The 25,027-nt window shown below is 43.4% G+C and overlaps 1 pseudogene; it reads right to left on the reverse strand.

The window, feature by feature from the left end:
- Positions 1–659: 659 nt before the first annotated feature.
- On the reverse strand, positions 660–23,666 carry LOC120655731 (annotated as a pseudogene).
- Positions 23,667–25,027: the final 1,361 nt, after the last annotated feature.

Here is a 25,027-nt window from a genome sequence, read left to right on the forward strand (position 1 = left end):
AAACTAGCAGGACCAGACCACTAAACCCAAGAATCCTAAGTTTGGGTTCGTCCCAGCTCGGGGCAGAGGGTAGTAAGCCCTTTAGCCCCAGTAAATTGCCACAGGTTGGCCTCATCCTTAAAAGCTTGAATTGCCACATGCAAATTTGGTGGAGAGCCATCAAACACACGTGTTTTTATGTTTTCATAGTGTCCAATCTCCCATAATGCAGATGGAATTGAAACCCTTCCTATGCTGTTTTGGAATCCTCCTCTCAGCTTTCTTCCACCAATCAGCAAAAGAGACTCTCCTTGCGTGTGTCAAACTTTTCAAGGTGATTAGAGAACTTTTAGCAGTGAAAAAACAGTGTGTTGTGAGAGATAAATTGTCTAAAGACTTGCATTATTCTACCTAGTTGTTAACACATTGTTGCTTGAATACATATATTGATTTGCATTTTTGAAAAAATCAGAAAAATTGCCTAGATAAATATATTGAGTTTGATAAATCCAGTCAAAATAAATTTGAAACCATTAGGCATAAATGGTGACCAATTTGATAAATCCACCTCAAACACACCTGCAAATACAACAACTATTACGATGGCTATATGTATATTGGAAATAGGTGCATCATTGCATCAGTCCAAAACACTGAAGAACTTGGAGGCTTGACACAGCTCATGGAGCTTCAGAAGGAACTCCGTGGTAACCAACAGAAGAGCGGTCTGAGCTGGAAGGAACAACGTTGTACTGGCCTATATAACCCCGATACTTCAACATGACCCCATATCACGTATTCGATACGTATCTGCGTATCCGTATCCGATACTCCGATACACCTTTGTGCCTTTAACTTTTGCAGAAATTTGACATATCCACGTATCCGTACCCTTTCGATACCGATACGTGTAGCAGCACCGCCCAAATTAAACCGGCTTAAGTGCACTAACCATCATCTTAATACTTAATCAAGTTACTGTGCTCTTAAAACGGTGTAATCTGACAGGCTGTCGGGTAAATCCCGATTAAACTACTGTACTCCAGGATCACAATTGCACTAGTAGACCCATATGAAGACGAGCACAGGTGATACCAGCATACAGAAAACTTCAAATTAATTTACAACACCGGTTTTACATAAAAGCTTTAAGTACAAACGACAGAGTTCAAAAACACAGCGGAAGTTTAAAACTGAGTTCGAAATACAATACGATAACCACGACGACGATACAAGGTGAGCTCCACATCCTGCCCACCGATGTGATGCCAACCTGCCCGATCTTCACGGGGAAGACGGGGCCCACTCGACGGTCCACCCAAGAGGAAGCGGTTGTCCAATCCAGGACGCACAGACCTCCTCGAAGTCAGCGGGGACACAACCTGCTCAGGAGGGTTACAACAACAACCCTGAGTATACCAATACTCAGCAAGGCTTACCCGACTTTGGGTATACTTAGCCCATTACCTAGACATGCAAGGCTTTTTGGCTCTGGAGTTCTTTTGCTGAAAGGCTGCTAGAAGTGAATCCTTACTTTCAATATTTTAGCTCCATTTAGTATAGCGAGTATTAACTAAATTCGCCTAAACATCTAGAGCACACATGGTGGATTAGATTATCCTTCAGTAACTCACCGACCAACCTTTTCCATTCCGTTCTCATTCCACTTTCTTACTACGATGTGACACAGTGACCAATGCTCTCATATCCGCGAGTCACGGCGAATCGATCTGATTTAACCTTGCAAGGTGGACCTTACTCACATGACACGTGAAAACCCCGTCGGGCCCCACACGTCAACTGTTCCCATCATCACCCCGACGTCTGAATCACGCCTACCAAAACCCGGGTGAAGGGTCCCTCGCGGCGAACTCCCGGAGAACCCGGAGGCGACATACTATCCAACACCCGCCATCATTCCACTCCCAAAGTAGTGGGTCGCGATTCAAAGTATCGGTGCAAATCAGGTAATTAGCTTACCGGTTTCGACTACCTCCTACTTCCGGCATGTGGTTAGTACTGTTCAATCCTCGATCATCAATGCCAGCAACGGTACGGTCCTCAATCGACACAGGCGGAGGCTAAATTTCATCCATTTTATATCCAGAACCCATTTCATCTCTGCCCGGTCTTCATTTCTTTTCCTCATTGCTTCACTCTCAAACCACATTGCCACAAGTAACAAGATCTTAATTCTCGCGAGCGACAGGAATCACTCGACTTCTACCGAGATCCTACTTAGCAGAGCATTTATATCGACATCTGCATACTAGTATTGACCCTCGGTTACCTAGGGAGAACATGCATACTAGATTACCATACAACTCCTAGAATGTAAATGCACAAATACTTAATTAAACATTGAATACTTAAATTAGGGTTATGCTCCGGGGCTTGCCTTGCAGGTCAGCGGGGTTAGCAACTTCTTCCGAAGTGGGCTCGACTGCGTCCTCCTACTGCTCTCCCACTTGCGGCTCCTGGATCAGCTCGGCGATCAGCTCGTAGGCGGCTTCGTTCGTGGCGTCTACACGTATGAAAAAGAATGTCATGCAACAATTAGGACACAGTGCGATGCATGAGTGCTCAAGATGCGATGCAATGTGTTACAATGCAAAATGAGCCACAATCAAGACCGACCAACATTAATTGAGTAATCATAACAACAAGGCTAAAACCGAAAGGGTGCGGGTGCTGATAATTGGTTTCAAGACTTCAAAATATTTTAGCCTGAAGTGTCTCCACCAAACAACAGCTGTTAACTTGCTTCGGAGGATAAAACACAACCTAGAGCAACATGGATTACATTACGGACCAAAACTTTGCTATCAAGCAACCCTGAGCAAGATACCTAAACAAGCAACAATCAGGTCCTACAAGTTTAGCATGATTCACACAGGAGCTTGCTCTGCTGAAAACACACAAATGCAAGAATTAACTAGCAACACTATAAAAGAAAGACATAGCTAGGAACTAAACAAAAGTAAAGGCATAACTTGCTGACATAAAATAGCAACGAAATTTTACCAGATCAACATGATAAAGATAAGGCATGCCACAGAATTGTTCCAGCTTTTATTGATGAAAGAAAGTATTTATTTTAGCCCTAGCAAGCTAAACCAAACATAAATAGATCTACACAAAAGTGTACAGCAACAGGTCATGAAAATTTTACAGTGGGTTACACATGAAAAGATGAGGCTACTAAATTAATTTCAGAATTTTCAGATCAACAGAACTGCAGATATTAAATAAACAAGCTCAAACACAAAGTAAATTCTAGCAAGGATAAAACTGACATTTGACATGCATGAGTATTTTTTCTCTCTGAAGTTCTGGATCTAAGAAAACTAACAAAATTTACTTTGCATTTTTCTATATTTTTATACAATTTTTCCTAGCTTTCAGCTGAAATATATAAAAAAACAAAAGCAAAAACATTAAAAGGGGGGCTGACAGCCGGGCCCCACATGTAAGTGGGAGCCCAGCTCCCAACGCCCCTCCTCTGCTCCCCGCGTGCCAGGGCCGTGGCCGGCGTGGCGGCCAGGCACCGCGGCGGCATCCTTGCCGGGCCGCGGCTCGCCGGCGGCGCGGCCTGGCCCGCCCGGCGGGGCCGGAGCCCGCGGCGGCGCGGAAGGGCCCGCGCGCAGCACTGCTCGCGGCGGCACAGGGGCAGGGCAGTGGCGGCGCACGGCCGTTCCGGCCCGGCCGGCAGCGGAGGCGGGGCAGGCGACGGGGTCGCGGTCCGCGGAGGCCGGCGGCTGCGGGGCGCGCGGCTGTGGCCCGCGAGCTGGCGCAGGGCAGCCCCACGGCGTGCGCGCGCAGCGCGTCCGCTGCGGCGCGGCGGCAAATCGGCGTCGGTGGCGGCGGATTCGCGTGGGCAAGAGGACTGGGAGGAGGAGTAGGGCGTGGGGAAGCTTACGGAGCTCTCGATTCAGGCGGAGGTGGACCGGAGGTGGGAGCTCGACGGAGAGGGTGGAGCTCCGAAGCGGACGACAATGGCGGCCGGTGATGGCGGCTCGATTTCGGCCGAGGATCGACTTAACCAAGCTCGTGGGGAGGTGGAGGAGGTCCGGGGCTAGGCTAGGGAGCTCGGGACTTGAAGGGTTCGAGCGGGGTGGTGAGGAACGGCCGGGAGGGCGGACGGCGGCGAGCTCGAGGAAGGGAAGGTAACAGACGGGACGGGAAGCTTCCAGGGCGTCCGCGAGGATAAGAGCGCCGCACGGACGATGAGGATCGCCGGCGATCGCGACGCGTGGCGTCGCTCGCCGACGGCCAGACGCCGGCATGGGCGCGCACAGTGGAAACGCTGGAGCTAACAGTGAACTCATTTGAATCAATTTGACGCGAGTTTGACCAGTTGAAAGTCCAAATTTCATATAGCAACTTAAAATTTTGCCAAAATAAAAGTTGTAGAGGAAAAGAGGATCTACAACTTTCGTTTTGGGTGAAAGTTGATTTGAGGCTCAGATCAAGGAGAAAAACACAGTCGAACACGGCTAAAGCGAAAGTTACTATGCGAACTCGATTAGCGCTAATGACGGTGATTAACCTTAATTGGCGATTAAGCATGCTATTAGTGTTAAAATTAACACCGGGGTGTTACAATACGCGTATCCGTATCCGTGCTACATAGATACTGGCTATAGCTGGCATAAATTCCCACAGCGACGAGGCTAAGGATGACAAATCTATACCACGCTTCTTCATGTAGATGCCCAACAAAGTGGCAATGCCATCAGTCATAAGCATGTGGTGGTAAATAGACGTCGCCGAAGCAACATCATAAAGGGATTTTTTACTGCTGAAATCTATAACTGAAACCAAAACAGAGCAAATGTAGAGCAGTGCAAACCTGAGCAAACAGGACCGTGTTGAAGAAAACAGAGACAACTGGAACCAGCGGTACCCCAGAACAATAAAAGCCAGACGAACCCACATAGACCTAGAAATACATGGCAGGCAAGGTTTTGCAGAAAACAATGTATCAGCAAGGTGACAATGAACATCAATGCATCTAATTTTAAGTTACATGACATCTCTATCCATGGTTTCAAACAGCAAAACGAATGGTGTGATTTATCCAACATAAACATGGATCATTAGTCATTACATGCACATGGGACTATATGGATATCCAATCTTACTATTACTAATTGGAGGCTCCTTTTGAAGCCTCTAGGTAAAGCCACCTAGGATCCTATGTGGACAGTCTAAAAAAATAGAGAAATCCTATAAATTCTCACAAAAATCAGAAATATCTAGCCATCAATTTGACAACTCTAATCATAATAGCCATTGGATCTGTAATCTTATTCTAATAAATTATCCACATATGCCATTATGAAAATAAACTAAAGTAACCCTCTAAACATGTATCTAAATTACCCACCTCTGGCATTATAAAAAATAATCTAAAGTAAACTCCTAATTTTCACGTAAATTATCCACTTATACCATTATAAAATAATATCAAATAAACTTCTAAATTTTTATATATATTATCCAATGATAACTGTCGACGGTCCTTAAGTGCTAAAATCAACCGTCAACTTCTGGAGCTTTTCATATTAAATAATCACCAAACTTAGATATATGACTTATAACTAATCAATTCCACGAGTTTATCTTCCCTTGAGCCCATCCTTAGACCAGAACCACACTATCCTAAGGTCTCTCTATGTCTTATCTTCTTCGGGGTAATCTAGTTAGAAGACAGTTACACACCCGTTCCTCGTGGAAAATACGATACCCTGAATACACCCGGGTGAAGTGCTACAATAGTATTTCCGTGCGCTTGCGGACTTCTCTGTAAGAGTTAAGAAATACCAACAAACATTTCTGGCGCCGTTGCCGGAGAACGGTTGCTGTAGTTATCTTCGAACCTAGTTTGCCCGTGTGTCCTTTCTTTTATCTTTTCATTTCTTTTTATCCTTATACCATGTCATCCTCTTCTATCCACCAACTCTTTACCTTCGAGGATGAGTTCCCAGAGCCATCAACTTCTTCAAGGCCTTTCACGACTTCTGGCTATGAAATCCATCATCGCATCATTGCCATGGTTCGGGCACAAACCTTCTCTAGACTACAAAACGAAGATCCCGACCATCATTTGCCAGTGTTCGAGGAACTGTGTTCGTGCTTGGTAATACCAGGCATATCACAGGAAACTTTGAGGTGGTAGTTGTTCCCTTTCTCTCTCGTGGGGAAGGCGGAACAATGGTTCACTCACAACATGAGGGGTATGATCCATGATTGGGAAGAGCTCCGAGATGACTTTTGTCTCTCGTTCTCTTCTTTATCCCATGCAGCCTCTCAGCGAAGTGAAATCCTTGTATTTAAACAATTAAAGAGCGAGTACATAGGTGCAGCATGGGCGAGATTCTCATGCCTTTTAGCTTCATGCCCAGACTGGTCTATACCGGATGATGTGTCCTTGCACATCTTTTACACGGATTTAGACATGGACTCAGCTGACGATCTCGATATCGCCGCTAGAGGTTCGTTTGCACACCGATCTCCAACAAAAGGAAGAGAAATCCTAAATCGCATCTTAATAAAGTCTTCTCTTCCTTCCTATCCTTGCGAGCCCCAACACGAGTCCAAGTCGCATCATGAGAGCCCCTCATCAGCCGAATCCAACCCTTCACCTTCCACATCTCTAGATTCGTCTGTTGAGCCCTCTCCCGAACCACGAACATCGAAGGAAGAAGAAATTCAACCTTCGAATTTCTCTTCCCAATTCGAGGAATATCTTTATAATATACTTACAAACACCTCAAATTACCTTTGTGATAGGAGACCTACACCATCCCTTTCTTCTCCCAGAAAATCCATGAACGAGGAATGGTTGGAGGGAATGAAATGCTCTTCTGAAGCATTTTGAATTAGCTCACCTTCCACAACCATTTCTTGTTCAATAAAAGGAACTGTCGTAGAAGCCCTTCATGACCCCACTGCCAAGGTGTGCATCATGTCCGAATTCCTCAAAGACACCTTCATAGGAAGCATGCCTCTAGACCCGACCGACAGACTCTTTCGAAGTCCTTTAGGACTATTCTTTGAATGTCGGGGGATCGCACGGACAGTGCCGGTCAAAATAGAAAAAAGTCGAGGTTTGCTTAGACTTCCACGTCTACCCAATCGTCGATTTTGATCTCCTGATAGGCTATCCCCTAGAAAACCTACATCATTCACCTCTAGGAAGCCTATATGAACAGCTTGGGAATTCAACCTCCGCGACACCTTGCTTAGAAAATCCCTTGGCAAAGACTTTTCCCAAGCAGAACTCGCTCGAGATGATAGTGCAAACCTCATCATCCACGATCGAGTTTGAGCCTCGTCCCACTAGCCCACATTGTGTTGTTCTCGATCATGATCGAGAAACAACCTTGATCTTCCACGATGAACCTCTTGCAATAGAAAACTGTTGGGCTAGGGAATCTGGTGAGGCACTGACTCTGGAGTGCGAAGAAAAAGATTCCATAGACAAGCATGGTAGCTTCATCCTTGAAACACCACCACCATGCTCTTTTAGCACCCCTCCAGAGTCAGCCGCTTGTTGCACCACGAATGCTTTCGCGAGCTGCAACCTCCTTAAAACTCTCTCTAGCAAAATGTTTAGAAGGATGGTTGTAGACGTGTTTGTTTATAAGCATTGCAAATTTCATGGTTGCACTATCGCACTAACCCTATAGCTTAAGCACAATCAACGGATGGTGGTGAAGGTGGGGGCTGCACCACCAGTTGATAGCTGCAGGAAGAAGCCCCCATGGTCGAGCTCGTGACCTTAAACGAAGCGCTGCCGGAAGATAGCCCGGATTATCAAAAAAAAAAATCTTTCTTTATAATAATATTCAGTTTAGTATGCACCTTCGGGTATTCTTGGCCCTAACCAATGCAGGTTAAGATTAAGAAGAACAGGGGACATACGATGACTGGAAACATGAGGGCTGCATCAACACTTTGGTACATCTGCGATGGAGCACACTCTGAAGAAGGCACCAACACCGCACACTTGATTTAGTGTCGTATGACACAAAAGTCCAAGTGTGGGGGAGATTGGTAATCACCCCGCAATAAGATCCATCCGTATCAAGGTTGGTATTAGCCTACTCTTCTAAAAAAATAAAAAAAGAGAGATGAAGAAAAAGAAGAAAAACAAAAAAAAGAGTGAGAGAAAAAAAAGAAAAAAAGAAAGAGATGAAAAAGAGGGTATATATATATAAAAGGGAGTGAGTGAGCTAGCTAGCTCTACACATATCAAAGGCTGTCTTGTGTGCACGCCTTCAAGTTGTGGCATTATACTTCAGCAGAAAAATATTTCACCACTTGGCTCCACCCAACATTGCTCTCGCGCGCTTGCAAAGCCTTGCCATAACTCTCATCCGATGCCAGCTTTGCATAGCGTCGCTAGCTGCCCCAACGCACGCAAAGAAGAGGAATGTTCCTCTTATGATCCGGGGTTTTGCTACTCCACCCCATTTGGCAAATGCTCATATGCAAAGAAAGGAGACGTACTCTGCACCTCCAATCCCAAAGCATTGTGCCAACGGATCATGCCACCAAGGTCTATGGTTTCTACACACTAGAAGTGTGTACGACCTGGCCTTGGTTGTTCACCTGAGTTGGATGGTCTGAGTGCTATCCTCCGCTTTAGCTCGCATCAAAAGGAGGAGTCGTCAACAACCATATGTGACTGTGTTGCTGCCGCAGCAACTCCAATACATCCATCCATATATGCTGCTGGTAAGTATACTCAGGTATGTGCCAAGGTAAGTCAATGTTCACCAATCCTTCACTCATATTTATCTCCTTTTGAACATAGCTTGATCTTTCAAATGTATGCAACCTTTCCCTATTTTTTGGTATGCTCTGGTTTTAGCCTAGTTCTTGGGATCTTTGATCAAATGAAACTTCGTGTCAAATTTGATTAATGAACCGCCAGAGTTCATATTTTCATAGACATTGGATGTATATATTTTGCGGACTAACCCCTGCATGGAAGACTACAAACAAATAGGGAAGTCCTGAAGCTAAATTCATACTGGAGATAAATCAAGGCTCGAGATGTACTTCAAAAGAAAAAAAAATGCACAACATACAAAGGAGGCACAAATCACCTTTTGAGGTGCACTGTGAGTATTTTGCCAAAATGCCCTTTTACATTCGTTCAGTTTTATTCCAACCTTGTTTAAAGATCAAAATTTGGTGAACATCAATAAATACCCTTTGAAAAAAAAGTATACCTCTGTTGGAAAAAATGATGAAATAAAATAATGGCAAACAATTTGGGATCCATGGCTTTTGAACCTCCAAATCTGTTTTTCCTTAAAGCATGGATATGAACAACTAATCTCAAGGGAATAATGGAATCCTTTCAAATTTCTTAAACATGCCCCGAGTATTTGTTGTCCACTAACCTTTTGTAGGGAATACAAAGAAAACAACCAAGGAGTGGCATGCAACAACCCAACACTCATATAATGCTCCTTAGTTCCATTGAGGACAGATGCTTGAGGAACTAAGCAAAACAAAATGCAAAACTTTGCTTCACCAAGCATAGCTATTGCATTATCGTTCATGCTTGGCAAGTTCTCAGGTAAGTAATCCCATAACTCATGCGTCCTCATGTCATGCTTCCACCTTGTTAAGTTACCCATCATGTCTAGTTTGCCATGATAAAAAACATAAACAATAAAATATAAATATAAATATAAATAAAAGAAAAGAAAATTAGGTTTATCAAATACTTGTTCAATAAAAGTTTAGACTCCCCGGTGTTTACAACTGGCAGAGTCCTTGCTTGTTTCCACTATTGTTTTGTTGAATAAAAGCAGGTACAAGAATAAGTGTGGGGGAGATCTCTCAAAAGCACAAGGAGCAAACTCACTTGAGATCTCTCCCCCAACATCACGCATGACACCGACAGACCAGCTCCAAGCAACTTGTCCAAGATAGGACCTAGCAGGCCAACTAAAGAGTTGGCCGGTCCCCGAGGCCCATCGAACTTCTAAGGAGGCATGCACAACCCTTCTTCATCCATCATGCTGGTTTGCTCTCCTAAACTCACACCTCCCTATTCAAATAAATTCTGATCTGAAAGTTCAACTTCAAATCACAATGCAAAGAAGGGTCTTGCACTCCATGCGCTTTCATGAATAAATTTGCATACTCTTTATTCCTTGCATTTTCTCTGATTCTTGTGAACAATCATTATCATAGGGAACCCATGCTATCTAAGTAATTGACGAATGTGATATAATTGGATGATTGGAACCATGCTCTTTCTTACAAAGTACTTGGGATTTCTTTTCAAAAATAATAATAAAAGAAAGCGCAATGGCTTGTCTCCTCAAATTACATATTCGTACCAAGGTCAAAGTTAGATTTTCATGATCTAAATCTCATGTGCAGTTTGACTTTGCTTTGAGTTTTGTCAAATTCTTTGACCCTTGTTAGAGACTTGTCATACTCTCATGATCAATATCATGTACACGTCCACTCGCATGCTATACTTCCACACTAGAAGATAGCAAGCATTTCCATCCACTCATAAAATAAAACTCCAAGTTCTACCATGACTCTCTTTCCAAAGTTACCATCAAGGATATGGGTTGTACAAAAAGAAATAAAAGATGCATACCCAAAGAAGGTATGCCACATGCTCAAAAAGTATGAAAAAAAGAGAAAAGATGCATACCCAAAGAAGGTATGCCACATGTCCACAAGACATATCGAAAAAAAGAAGAGAAAAAAATATATCCCATGTCCAAGAAAAAGAGGAGGAAGATAGATCATATAATGGAGTTCATCCACTATCCACCAAAAATATTCCATACACTTGCACCTCTTGATTAGGTTGTATGACTCGTTTCTGCTTGGATCCTATTTTTGACTTAACAACATAAGCAAAGCAAATGTGCCTCTTTACCCCTACCCTGAGCTCCACATAAGCCTGATTAGACGGTAGGAGAAAAGAAGGCAACAACTTTGCCTTGGTGAGGATCTGAAACAAAAAGAGTGATTCAATAGAATAATTTGAGGAGCAAGACTATGCTTTTGTTTCCAAAAAAAACCCAGTTTCTGAGCAGGAAGAGCTAGGAACCTGAAGTCTGCTTCTTTTCGTTCTTCAATTACCCAAGAAAGCATGGTAGCCACTCAAAAGTTCACAGAAACGAGAAGAAATTTGGAATAACTTGTATGCAGATTATGTTCAAGAAGTGTCAACCACCTTAGTCCTTCAACCTTTACTCGAGGACGAGCAAAGGGCTAAGTGTGGGGGTGTTGTTGACGGTCCTTAAGTGCTAAAATCAATCGTCAACTCCTGGAGATTTTCATGTTAAATTATCACAAAACTTAGATATAGGACTTATAACTAATCAATTCCACGAGTTTTGGTGAATTGTCATTTGCAGGCACCCACATCTGCAAAACAGGAAAAACACAGGAGAACACACGATGAAATGCACAAAATACTGCTACCCAGACATACCACTTACAAGGAGGGCCCACAAATCAGAGGAAACGAGAGTGCCACACAAGATGCACCTGAGGATAAGGATCAGGGCCCACCTGTCAGTCACCCAGAGGAAGGTGGACCCGGGGCAGCGCCACCTGGGGTCGGCCGAACCTGGACAAGCATATGTCCAGGTGCAGCTCGACGTGGAGTAGCCCCTACTCATCCTTATCCCGAGGAGATAAGGTTTCCATATTAGATGAGGATCAAGGGGGGAATATTCCTAGGATCTCCACTCCCCCAAGGCACCTCCACCACTATATAAGGGGCCTCTCTCCTCCCCCACTCATTCATCACCCATCCATTCATTCCACCATCCATCACACTTGTGGAGGAGAAGAGTAGAGAGGCTCCACCTCTTTGTATCCTTAGCCTAGGGAGCGTGTGAGGAAGGAGTGCGGAGAAGAGCCGGACTTGTCGGCATCTCTTCGGCCTTGTACCTCGACGGATACGGTACATTTGGAGTACATATCCCGGTTCTTCTATTCGGTGAGTTCTAGTTAAGTTATTGTTTTGTTCTCATTCGTTTGCGGGTTCATCGTCCGTTCTCGTAGCGGATACTCTAGAAGAGGGCCCTGATAAAGACGGGATAACCCTGCATGACTCTAGAGTAGTAGTCGAAGGCATAGGCGTGGTGTCTGGGCCTTAGATTACCTTTGTTTGCCTCGAGCTCAGCTGACATTGTGGGGTAGACGGCAGGTGGTGACAGCCCCGTCTGTCCGCTACAGAGACAGCCCCGTCTGTCCGCTACAGAGACAGTCTGCGTGTTTAGTGAACTCCCCCCCCCCCCCCCCCCCGCTTGGGTTTGGCATAGAGCTAGTAGTCGGAGGTCCTTTTGGCAGACCAGGGTCAGACCGGTGCCCGAAGTGAACAAGTGGAAACATAAGTTTATCTTCCCTTGAGCCCATCCTTAGACCAGAACCACACTATCCTAAGGTCTCTCTATCTCTTATCTTCTTCGGGGTAATCTAGTTAGAAGATAGTTACACACCTGTTCCTCGTGAAAAATACGATACCCTGAATACTCCCGGGTGAAGTGATACAACGGTATTTCCGTGCGCTTGCGGACTTCTCTGTAAGAGTTAAGAAATACCAATAATAACATAATAAAAATTTAAAATAAACATTATATTATTATAATCAAATATTAAAGTGCATCAATATAAAATTTTAAATTACTATTTCTATTATTATTAGTATATTATTTGTGTTATTATTTATATAAAAATACTAACCATAATGTGTGTGTCATCATATATTCATGAATAAGACAAGAGATAAGAATACTAATTTTCATGTTGTTCACATAACTCAAACAAAGTGTTCAATTAAATACATATCAAACATATATGGATGTGTGATACAAAGTGAGAAAAAATGTTAGTTAATAAATCAGCTCAAATAAAGTATTCAATTAAATACATATCAAACATATATGGATGTGTGATGCAAAGTGAGAAAAAAATTATTAGTTAATAAACCTATCACATTTATTACAATTACATAATGATAAATATGTATCTTTACAGTACTGGATTAAAATATTTAATTAGTTAAAAGAGCGTGAGATAGATAATTATTAGATATCTTTAACTAGCCCGTGCGGGAGCATGAGTTGATAGACTAGTATCTGATAATTAGGATATAATTAGGATAGGCAGATATAAATGGGGATTTACCTGACGGAACTGCAGAGCAAATCTGGCAGCAACAGCTATCAGGAAAACTGATACCATAAAGGCAATAGCATAGTTGAATCGATAGCAAAGTCCCACTATAAAACCACAAAGAGCAACAATGACAAGACATAGACTTGCCAGATTGATATACTTCCAAGGGAGCGACGACTAGTTCCTTTGTCATTCCACCTTAATGTGATCACAAAAGCTGATACAACTGAATAACCGGTCTGCTCCCAAAAAGATTGAACTTAGAAGGGTTAAAAAGCTAATATCAATTTGACTGATCAATGGTAAGAATGAGATAGTGTAGTTGAAAATATTTACTGAAGTTTCCGTACCAGTGTGCCAACGAAAAGAATATGTGAGAGCATGTGCACATTAAAGAGACCTGCCATGACTGCCGCAACACAGCCAACCCAGATGTGAGAGTGCAGAGGAGTATGCCTTGTTGGATGTACTCTAGAAAATATTGAAGGTAGAAGCCCATCCCTTCGAAGGCCAAGATAGAAATGTGACTGTTTAAAATTATGGAGGATGTATTTGTTAGGAATTGAATCTAACAAAACTTAGGACTGACGATAGATCATATCTAGTACAATAACTGATGTGAAATAGATTAGATTCGATCTTATACCAGCAGTAGTGGTGTCCATGGCGTCGCTGGAAGTAGGTGTAGACGCGACGACGTCGATGGCATCGGGGATGTAGCGCAGACGCTCCTTGAGGGTCCTGGCGGTGTAGCGGCGACCTTTAGGACGCCACCGGCACTGCCCCGGAGGTGGTGCTCGCGCTTCTGAGCCTTCCAGTGCTCTGAATAATCGGTGGATGGTGAAAAATGATTAGGTTACTAACCCTGGGGTCAATCCCCTCTTATTTATAAACACTGTAGGCCCAGGGCCGAGCCCAATGGGCTTAGGATTACCTCCCAATCAAGGTAATCACGGATTGGTTCTGGGAACCGATCCCTAAACTCACGGGATAAGATATCCCTCTTTTTTGCTGTTTCTGTTGTTGACAGAGGTCAAACAAAACAAAAACTAACATTCTCCCCCTTGACCGAAGGTCAACAACTTATTCTTAACTTAATCTTAACATTTATTATGTCACTAACTCATACTTAACTTAAACTAAAATCCATCTTTGGTAAATCAACAAGTACCAGACCAATGCATCGTCAGCAGCACAACGGCATACTGGGACAACATTACCCATAGTCTTACTGAAAAACTTTGTCAGGATTCTTATTCTTATTTGGGGAAATATTAATGGCCCTGAACCAGGACCTGATCAAAGGTATCAACCAAACCCATACCTAGGACATGTTTTTGAAAGAGGGTTGGTGATAAATCTTTTGTGAGCGGATCCGCAATATTTGCTGTAGTACTTATATGCTCAATCTTAATTGTGTGGTCCCCATTTCTATCTTTCACGACACGATATTTGAGGTCAATGTGCTTGGAAGCACCAGACAACTTATCGTTTGCGCAAAAGAATACTGCAGATTGATTATCGCAGTGCATTGTGATAGGTCTCGAGATACTATCCACAACTCTTAATGCCGGAATAAAATTCTTAAGCCACACTGCCTGTCCCGTTGTATCATAACATGCCACAAATTCAGCTTGCATCGTAGATGCAGCCGTTAGACCTTGCTTACCACTTCTCCATGAAATTGCTCCCCCTGCCAGAGTGAAGATATATCCAGAAGTGGATTTTCTATCATCTTCGTCACCAGCAAGATCAGCATCAGTGTAACATACAACCTCAAGATTGTCTGTCCTCTTATATGTGAGCATGTAATCTTTAGTGCCTTGGCAATATCTTAACGCCTTCTTGACACCTATCCAGTGAGCCCATCCTAGATTTGACTGATATCTACTAAAAACTCCGGTTGCAAATGTCAGGTCTGGACGCGTACACACTTGTGCATACATCAGACTTCCGACAGCTGATGCATAAGGAACATTGATCATTCTTTCTCTTTCTAAGTCATTCTTAGGGCATTGCACTTGACTAAACTTATCGCCCTTTTGAATAGGAACAGGTGAAGTGTTGCACTTATCCATCTTATACCTCTTAAGAATTTTCTCAATATAAGCTTTCTGAGATAATCCTAGTACTCTTTGGGCTCCATCTCAGCGTATCTCAATGCCAAGGACATATGAGGCATCACCAAGATCCTTCATATCAAAGTTGGATGAGAGGAAATTCTTAGTCTCATGCAACATGTTCTTATTGTTGCACGCTAACAGTATGTCATCCACATACAGTACTAGAATTATTAATTTTCCACCCTTAACTTTGACGTAGATACAACTATCCACATCATTCTCCTTAAATCCGAATTTCTTAATGACATCATCGAATTTAAGGTTCCACTGCCTGGACGCTTGCTTAAGTCCATAAATGGACTTCTTTAATTTGCATCCCATATGTTGTTTACCTTTTATGGCAAAACCTTCTGGCTGTGCCATAAAGATTGTCTCATTTATGTCTCCATTCAGGAATGCAGTCTTAACATCCATCTGATGCAGCTCCATATCAAAATGGGCTACTAATGCCATGACAACTCTAAAAGAATCTTTGGTAGACACAGGAGAAAAGGTCTCATTATAATCAATTCCTTCCTTCTGTGTGAACCCTTTTGCTACGAGTCTAGCTTTGAATTGTTCGACCTTCCCTTTGGAATCACGTTTGGTTTTGTAGACCCACTTACAGCCTACTAGTTTGACTCCATCAGGAATTTCTACTAAATCCCATACTTTATTAGTACTCATAGACTTTAATTCATCTTCCATGGCTTCAATCCATTTAGTGGAATTCTCACTTGACACTGCCTGTCTGAATGTGGCAGGATCACTTATATTCCCGATATCATATACATCTTCACTTAAGTATGTCTCATAATAATCAGAAATAGCTGATTTCTTTGCCTGTTGCGATCTTCTTACTGGTTCAATCGCAACTAGTTGAGGAATCTGATCTTGTGGCGCAGGTTGCGCCTGGTTCCCAACCATTTGCTCCATGTTCTCCTGCTGAACAGCAGTAGATGGCCTGGCGCCACTTACCTGAACAGGAGGAATGACTGGTGGTACAAACTGATATACCTCTGTGGGCTCTTGAACTACTAGATCAGGAAGCTCAACCTGTAGTTCTTCGAGACTCACTTCCCTCCTTGGAAAACTCTCACTAATTCCTGAGTCTTCTAGGAACACAGCCTACCTGGTTTCTACGAACTTAGTGTGATGACTAGGACAGTAGAATATGTACCCCTTAGACTTTTCTAGATATCCAATGAAGTGGCAGCTTGTCGTCTTAGGATCTAATTTCTTTTGCTGTGGATCAAATAATTTAGCCTCAGTAGGACAGCCCCACACTTTTAAATAATTAAATGACGGTTTCTTCCCATTCCACTGCTCAAAAGGTGTCTTGGGAACTGACTTAGACGGAACCCGATTAAGTATGTGAGCAGCTGTTTTTAATGCTTCCATCCACAGCTCCACAGGCAAACTAGAATAACTGAGCATGCTCCGCACCATGTCAAGCAGTGTACGGTTGCAACGCTCAGCGACTCTTGCTGTGGTTCGCCTGGCATAGAGTATTGCGTTCTAATGCCATTTTCTTCTAAGTACTTAGCAAATGGTCTTTTAATCTGACCATATTGAGCGTGTTTCCCATAATATTCACCTCCCCGGTCTGATCTTACAATTTTAATGGAAGTGTTGTGCTGCTTCTCAACTTCTGCCTTATAAATCTTAAATATTTCTAAAGTGTCTGAACGCTTTTGGATGGGGTAAATGTGTCCATAACAGGAATAATCATCAGTAAATGTTATAAAAGAGTCATAACCGTCTACTGATGTGACTGAGAGAGGGCCACAGATATCTATGTGAATTATTTCTAATACACCCGTACTCCTAGTCGCTCATTTCTTAATAGTCTTAGTATACTTTCCCTTAATGCAGTCAATGCACTGCTCTGAATCTGAAAAGTCTAACTCCTGAAGTATCTCATCTTTAATGAGACGCTCCATTCTCCCCCTCGAAATGTGGCCAAGGCGACAGTGCCACAATTTCAAAGAAGTCTCATTATCACGCTTACGCTTATGCATCGCATCACAGACATTCATTACAGAATGATTATCATCAAGAGAGAGCAAATAAAGATCTCCTTACAAATGACCAAGGCCAACACTAATATTATGAAATTTAATGTTGCAAACAGAGTTGCCAAACTCACACACATGTCCAAATTTATCTAAACGCGAAACTGAAATAATGTTTCTCTTTAAACTAGGAACATAAAGGACATCATCTAAATTAAGCTGCAAGCCGCCCGGCAACTCTAAGGTGAAGCTTCCAACGCCTTCGACTTCAACCATTTTCCCATCAGCCACTTTTAGGCTTCGCTCCCCCCTTCTTATAGTTCGGATCGAACTAAATACATGTAATGAATTAGAAATGTGCACAGTGGCACCTGAGGCAACTAACCAAGTATTAGGGGATAAATATGCTAAGAATAACTCATCAATGAAAGAAACAACATCAATCTTAATATTACCTTGCTGTTTCAGTCATTCCTTAAAGCCTGGGCAGCCCTTCTGAAGATGCTTGGGTGAAGCACAGAATGAACACATCATCTTTCCACCTTGGGACTGCTTGCCTTTGAACTTGTTGTTGTTCTTTGGACCAAAGTTCGGGTTCCCTTTCTTCTTAAAGTTCTTCTGGCCTTGCTTGCTGCTACCTGACTCATGCTGATTCTTAGGAGTGCCTGAAATGCTGAGGTTGCCAACTATTTTGACAACATCCTTCATCTTCTCAGTCTTAAACCTTTCTTCTTCTTCAGCACAGTAGTTGATCAAATCACTGATAGACTAGACAGTCTTGTTGGTGTTGTAGTTGATCTTAAATGCAGCATACTATGAAGGCAATGATGTCATGATGAAGTGCACAAGAAAACCTTCAGAGATCTCCATCTGCATCTCCTTAAGCTTATTGGCCATGTCACACATGTTGAGAATGTGCTGCCTGATGCCAGTCTTCCCATCATACTGAGAGGCCACTAACTTCATGATGAGAGTGCTTGCATAAGTCTTGGACGAGCTCTTGAAGTTCTCCTCAATCTTTGCTAGAAAGGCCTTAGCACTCAGATCTGCTCCCTGCGCATCCTTGGTGGGGATGGCGCCCTTAATGCCAGTACTGATGGTCTGAGACATGACCATAAGCGCCATGCTGTCTGATCTTGCCCACTTTTCCAGAGTAGCTGAAGTCTGTCCTGCAGCAACAACAGGCTTATCCTCCCTTAATGCCAGATCCAGATCATTCCAAGCCAAGCATGTCATGACATTGCCCTTCCAGTCAGGAAAATTCGCTCCATTGAGCGGCTCGATGTTGTTCAGGTAGGAGGCCACAACATTGACATTTGTCACTGAAAATCAAGGGAAAAACTTATCTTAGTAATCATATACAATGAAATGCAAATAAAAGCATGATAATAACCCTACGGTAGTCTGATTAAAATCTTGCAATTAAAATTTCAATTTGCATCACCGATGGGGAAAACAAACAAAATTTTGTCTTAATACTCATGATTAAATAACGGTGGTCAGAAATAATCACAAGTTTACTCTAAATAAACTACTCGGTGGTTCCATTTATTTAGAGGCATCTCAAAGTATAGTGGTGGAATAAACTTATGAACATGAATTAAACACCAACTACTTAAAATTACTCATGCAATAGCTTAACTGAAATTAATGCAGAAATAAACTGAGCTTAATACTGAAAATGAACTGAAAACTGAGAATAAAAGAAAACTTAAATTTGTCCCGAAGGAGAAAATGGCCTGGTGCGGCCCGCTAGCGCGCAGCGCACCCTAAAAGCGCAATCGCGCCCAGCGCGACCCATTCGCGCGCGCGCGGACGCGGCCCAGCAAGCGGGGCGGCCCAGACTAATGGCGGCTTAGCGGCTTGGGGAGCGCGCGGCTTAGCGCTGCAGCCTCGGCTCGGCGCGCAGCAGCGGCTCGACTTAAAGCGGCGGCTTGGGCGGATGGCTTAGGTGCTACGGCTTAAGCGGCCCATTGATCTGAGCCCCCCCCCCCCACCCCTGAGATTGATCTGAGCCGTTGGCTCTGATCTAACGGTTGAGAATGTTTTGGGCGGGGTATATAACGCCGAAAAATCGGGGAGGAGGTAAACCCTAACTCACTTTCTCCCCTTTCCCCCCGCGCGCGCTAGGGTTAGGGCGGCGCCGGCGGCGCCGCCGTCCGGCTCGGATCCGACTCCCTCCCCGCGCGCTCCTTCTGCGGGATCTAATGGCCGGTGCTCCACAGTCCCTCTCTACAGCACTGCGTGCGTCTCGCGCGCGGGCCGCCGAGGGGCTCCGCCGGGGCTCCAAGGCCGGCGGTCGGAGCTGCTGATGCGCCGGCGAGGGGCGTGCTGATGGCACGGAGGCGGCGCTACTGATGCGCGAGGGCGGCACGACTGATGCACCGGTCGACTGCGCGAGCGTGACCACGGAGCTGGCACCGCCGCGCCGAGGCGGACGGTGAGTGGGCTACAGTTCCGGAGGCTCGCCGGCGACCACGCGCGGCGGCAACTGATGCCACGCGCGGCCACCGACCATGAGGTAAGCCTCTTATCTTAATCTGAGCTTAAACTGATCTAGGGTTAGGCTTTGGGATGGGGTTTTGCGGGATTTTGGCACTGAGTTGGATCTGAAATTGCATTCCCCTCCTTCTAATCTCACTGAGTGCAAGCTTATGCACGAATTTGACCCAAAACCAAGAGGATTAGGCCACTGACTTAGAGAAAACCCTAATTTCTTGAACTAAAACCTAAAAAACACCTAGAAACCGTATCTGATCTTATGTTCTAGGTACTGACTAACAGGAAAAGCATGTGCATGAAGTAAAACTTAACTGAGTAGATAAAACTTGAAAAAGATCATGCACAGATAGATCTACACCATGTAAACCGAACCTAAAACTTAGAGTTTGTCTAGGAGATCTAACCAGGATTAGGATAGGCGACTGATACCAATTGTTAGGAATTGAATCTAACAAAACTTAGGACTGACTTAAACAGGGTCACTAATCCAATAGTAGATCATCTCTAGTACAATAACTGACGCGGAATAGATTAGATTCGGTCTTATACCAGCAGTAGTGGTGTCCATGGCGTCGCTGGAAGTTGGTGTAGACGTGACGACGTCGACGGTGTTGACGGCGTCGGGGATGTAGCACAGACGCTCCTTGAGGGTCCTGGCGGTGTAGCGGCGACCTTCAGGACGCCATCGGCACTGCCCCGGAGGTGGTGCTCGCGCTTCTGAGCCTTCCAGTGCTCTGAATGATCGGTGGATGGTGGAAAATGATTAGGTTACTAACCCTGGGGTCAATCCCCTCTTATTTATAAGCACTGTAGGCCCAGGGCCGAGGCCAATGGGCTTAGGATTACCTCCCGATCAAGGTAATCACAGATTGGTTCTGGGAACCGATCCCTAAACTCACAGGATAAGATATCCCTCTTTTCTGCTATTTCTGGTGTTGACAGAGGTCAAACAAAACAAAAACCAATAGTATTGTTCATCAAGTAGAGCAATTTGATGATTAAAAGTACGATTCTAATCAGTGATACATAACAAATTAGTACTTTAGCAGGTATATCTGAACATACAAGCCAACTAGAAGTGTCGTAGTAAGTCCAGCAACAACACCAATGCTGATCAATACATTAACAAATTTGAGCCCCTTAGCAGCAAAAGCCTCGGCCAAAGGAGCATCTTCACCAAGTAATGTATATGGCACCATTCCAGTAATGAGTCGCTAATGACCAAGCATATAGCAACATATAATAAGACACATGCTAGAAGGCTTCCTAGAATACTGATGGGCAAATCCCTCTGAAAATGTTTGTTTGAATGGGCAGATAGAAAAGTTAAAATGCATTTCACACCAAACATAGGTGATAAAAAAGTGAGTCTACTGTCTTACCTGAGACCTTTTGGCTTCCTCAGCGGAATTAGCAACTGCATCAAATTCAACATATGCAAAAAAAAAAGACTACTGTAGCTCTAGCCACCATGGATTTGAAACCATTAGGCATAAATGGTGACCAATTTCCACTCAAAAACACCAGCAAATACAATGACTATCTGCATATTAGAAATAGGTGCATTATCACATCAGCCCAAAACACTGAATAAGATCTCCCAAACACGAAAGGTATCATGAGAAAAATAGAACACCTAATAATAACCTTTTGCATGTGTAAATGTGTAATAATCAATACACCCTATCATAGAAGTAAGAAGACCCAATAATAAAGAATCTACTTAAAGTAATTTTTTGTTTATAATACAAATGTCAAGGAGTTGAATGAGGATTTAGACAATTTTAGAAAGTATTACTTTGAGTTTGCCTCTAGAGATATACTGTTAGAATGGAAAAATATAGATAAACAATGAGTAGGTATTTTATCATAAATATCTTCAAAATATATCTAGATTTTAGGTTTTTAATATGATAATATTTATCTTTAATATTTGGAGATATTTTTGGATTACTCACAAAGATTACTCTCATGACATATAAAGAGGGATAATCTTGCTTGCACAAAGGCCAAGATGTAATATGAGAGTGGTATATGGGTAGGGTGGTAAAGGATCTAAAAAATTAGCCAATACATTTTCAGGATTTGATTAAGAGTTGAGTTGGATTGTGAGGGGGTATTAGGACCATAATTACTGACTGAATCGAGTTACTTTATTACTAAATTACGCTTAGTAAAATAGTGCCAGTAATTATATGCAGTAGTTATTATTGAATTTTTCAGTAATTTTACGTGTAGTTACCCCTAAGGTGTAGAATAACATATATAGATATAGATTCAATTAAAGAGAAAAAATTCATAACAGAAAAGGACAAATGATCAAATTGGCACCAAGACTATAACAATAGATGTACCATAAATGATGAAATTTAACCAAATAATAATATAGCATCTTTTGTCCATTCAGAATCATGTACATGTTTTGCACAATGAATAAAATGATAAAAATGTGATATCATAAATTGGGCTATTTTAACAAAATAATAAAATAAAATAAAATCATTTGAATATATTTAATTTTAAGTTAAAAGGATGTCAAATATTATCATGAAATAAGCTAGATACTCGCGCTATTAGCGCGGGCCACCTTAAGTTTAATGTACGGTTTTGAATCCAAAGCTGGTGGAGTTGATCTATATTGTTAGCAGTTAAACAATCTTACCCTTCATAGTTAAATGAATTCTGCTAGTATAAATCTTGATTCACTTTTGATGTGTCGTGTCCATGTCGGGTGGCGAAGGCACCAAGATAAGCAAATGCAAGATTTGCGGTGGTGGTTAATACTAAAGGTTGATCATAGCTGTAAAACCCTAAAGCGCGAGAATGAGAAGGCTGAAGATAAGAAGACAAAGGTTGCATCAAAGCATAACAAGATTAACGACAAGCTGAAGAAGAACAGAGGATCGCAGCCGCCGCCGTCGACAGGGACTGCATCCTGATCAAGAGAAGCATTTTCCTAATCTTCGTTGTTTTTATTTGTGTTCCCGTTGCTGCCTTCACTCGGTTTGTTTCACTGCGCCTACTACACGGCGATGTATCTGTGAGACTGAGCTAGTTCAAACTCTGTTATCGTTTATATTAGTCTGCTAATTCAAAATTTGCTATCGTTTATAATACTCTCTATCTATCTGTAAAAAGAAGCATTTCTACTAGTAGCATTCAAAGGTGATCACAATATAAGTATTTAAAGCGTAGTCCATCACTAGTTTAGTTGAAAAGGCAACATCAATCATATCTGTGTAACCTCGGTTACTTTCCCACATAATATGTCCAAAAAAATTCTAGAAAGGCTTACCCTTCCAACAAAAAATGAACTGTTCTTAATTCACCCATATAGTGGCCGTACTCTAACAATCAAAATGTGTAACATAAATTTGGTACAACAGATCCTGCATAAAGAATTAATTAACTAAACCAGCTCCTCCTAGGCTGCTATATATTTTAGTTATATGGGAGTTTTTTTTTATCCTGGAGTCTAAACTTTAGGCCACTTATATTTACATGTCAAATAGTCGGCTTAAATATGAGCTAATTGTTAATCTATAAGGAAATTTCATATTTGACAGTTCCTTTCTTGGCCCCTCAAAAAATTTTCGTTCCCTATTTGACACCAGTTCAACTTTGGTTCCTTATACGACAATCTGTTGGATTTTCAATTCAAGAACCGTTAAATGCTCTGTGAAAAGGCGATTTTACCCCTGTGGGCCCACCACCCTTCTCCCTCATCTCCTTACTCTTGCAGCCTTGCTCCTCTGCTCCACACTATCGCGCGGCTGCCGTGCCCCAGCAGGAGGCTGGGTGCCGCCGGCCGCTGTGCCCATCGGTCCATGCCCATCAACGGCCCCAGGTTGTGGTCCTCCATGCCCATGGGCCCCATTGGCATTGCGCCTGCGGCAGCGGGGCCGCCCGTGATCGGAGCGTCAGCCGCTGACCTCGCCTGTGGTGACGCTAGTGATGTCGTGGATGCTGGGGTGACATCGGTCGTTGTTCATGGAGTTGAGGCGGATGAAGTACTTCTATGTGTGGCTCGCCACCTATGTCCACGTTTGCGAGATGACGAAGTTGCGCGAGATGCTTCGCCAGTCACTCTTGCCGAGCTTGTCCAGCCCCAGAAAGAATAATCTGCGCCCCTAACCCGTGCCACCATATCATTACGAGTCCTGATTAGAGCAAGTATTGTGAGGAGGTGGGAAGCCGGTGAAATCCGACGTGGCAGAGAGAGAAAGCAAATGAGATAATGGAGCAAACGTCATGACATGTGCTGGGTGGTTCCATCAAGGTAAGCAAGTTTTTATCTTTTCCACCTATTTTGATTGCCACATGAATCAAAATATCCTCTTGCCAGCGTCTAGCAATCTGAAGGTTTGAATCATCATCGTTTTGAAGACCTTGGAGTTTCGACACTTCCAAACATTCCAAATACTCCTGGGATTGGATTTGGTATTATCCAACATCCAATAGGATTTTGGCATTGGATCTCACCGGATTAGGAACTAATTGGATATGGATAATCCATTTGCTTTAGATCCAAGTTCGTTTGATCTCGTTGGATAGAAAAAATAGGATAATCCAATTCACGTTGGACTCCTCACCTCCCGCGCGCATGGCCGGACACGAGCAGCGGCAGGCGTCGGCCGTGTGTCAGTGGCGGACGCGGCCTCCTGGTGGTGCGTGGTAGCGCTAGGCGCGCTCGTGCTGCTGGGCGCACTGCGTGCGGAGCGCGCATGGCCAGACATGACAAGCGGTAGGAGGCGGTGGGGGGTGAGGAGCTGTGTCGCGGCGGCGTGCGTAGAGCGTGGGCGACAGCGGCGGCGGCGTGGACCGTCGGTGCGAGGAAGACGTGGTCGGGGACGACGGAGAGACGCTGCACAGCATCAGCTCTTTCCCGGCGAGCTTGTCGTGGCCGAGGAAGACGTCCAGATGATGTGTTTGCAGCTGCTTGTTTGTGCCTCTTGCTTCTTGCTTGAATTTTGGATTATACTGGATGGATTTGGATTAAGTGGAATAGGATTAGACTGGATTGGATTTCAGAGACTAATTATTAGGATTGGACTGGACGGATGTTGATTTTAGATGGACTTCAATTGAATTCACACGATTGGATTTTGGATATAATTCCAAAGAATGCACATTAATTAGGATAGTGCTTTTGATTTTTGCTCGTTGTTAGTGGAAGGGACTTTGTACTGTCCATAGCATCTTGATCTCATTTATTTGTGAGAAAGTAGCGGGGTCAATGCCGAG

This window comes from Panicum virgatum, chromosome 1K, assembly GCF_016808335.1.
Source record: "Panicum virgatum strain AP13 chromosome 1K, P.virgatum_v5, whole genome shotgun sequence".
Classification (NCBI taxonomy): domain Eukaryota; kingdom Viridiplantae; phylum Streptophyta; class Magnoliopsida; order Poales; family Poaceae; genus Panicum; species Panicum virgatum.